Below are 1258 nucleotides of genomic sequence, written 5' to 3' on the forward strand. Positions count from 1 at the left end.
CATGTAAACACACACATGAGAATTCACACAGGAGAGAAGCCTTTCTGTTGTGAACTTTGCAGACGTGGGTTTAGCGGAAAATCACACACACAAGAATTCATACAGGAGAGAAGCCTTTGTTTTGTGATCTCTGTGGACATAAATTTACTGAAAAATCTAGTTTGACCAAACATGAAATTTCACACAGGACAGAAACTTTTCTGTTGTGAAATCTGTGGACAACAATTCACCRTAAAATCTWGTTTAAACATACACATGAGAATCCACACTGGACAGAAACAGTTCTGTTGTGATCTTTGTGGACACCCTAGAGAAAGTTAGCACTTTACCAAAGTGAACACTGTACCTGGATGTTCTTTTCTGGCAGACATCTCTTTCATGCTCAGATTCTATTTCAGAATTTGGACACATAGTTGTGTTGTACTTGGTCTCTCATTTTTTGGCTTCATCTGACAATGATGATTTAGTAGCGATTCACAAAAATCCAGGCAGCACAGGTGAGTAACGGCAATAACTCTGATACTGGTAGCAACTGGAACTGACGAAAGACTAATGACAATAGACAAGGACCCAACAGGGAACAAGAGACACAGATGGGTATAAATATACAGGGAAGCAAGGCAGAGCTGGGAACAATCAAGGGGTAGACGGACTACACAGGAACTAAATAAACACACCAGTTGGCGTACTGCATGTGCAGTTTAGTGTTGATCATTAGAATTTGACTATAAAGCAACATTGATTCAATGGCATCCTTTCAACGTTAGTTGACTGGCTTAACCAAAAATCAACCTTTATGACCATAATTCAGCATTGAATCACCATCGCCTTATTGCCATCATCCTGCCCACCACAGAGACATTTTCCCCTCCCATATCACAACAGTTTTATCTGTTTAGAGTGCTTRTAAGTGTCCTAAAACAGCKGTACTACGTTGTACAATTTACTGTACAATGACAGTAAATCAAATCTATATTTCTATGTTGTTAAATGCAACAGTCTGTGTGTTTTGGCATTTTTCTTGCGGGTAATTTTTGTATTATGTCCCTTTGAATTTTAAGATTTGTTCAGTTCGTTTATTGTTTGAACTGTAGTATGAGTGTGGTCTCAGAGTTTCAAGCTAAGCTACAGGTAGCTCTAGATTAGCAGTTCTCAACGTGGTACCGCCCACCTGTGGGCGTTCAGAGGACGGCAGGGGGCGCTGGCTGACATTTTTACAAAAGGGGGGCGCTGGGATGCCTTTGGGGGGCGTTTGGTC

The sequence above is a fragment of the Poecilia reticulata genome, linkage group LG22 (genome assembly GCF_000633615.1).
Source record: "Poecilia reticulata strain Guanapo linkage group LG22, Guppy_female_1.0+MT, whole genome shotgun sequence".
NCBI classification, from domain to species: domain Eukaryota; kingdom Metazoa; phylum Chordata; class Actinopteri; order Cyprinodontiformes; family Poeciliidae; genus Poecilia; species Poecilia reticulata.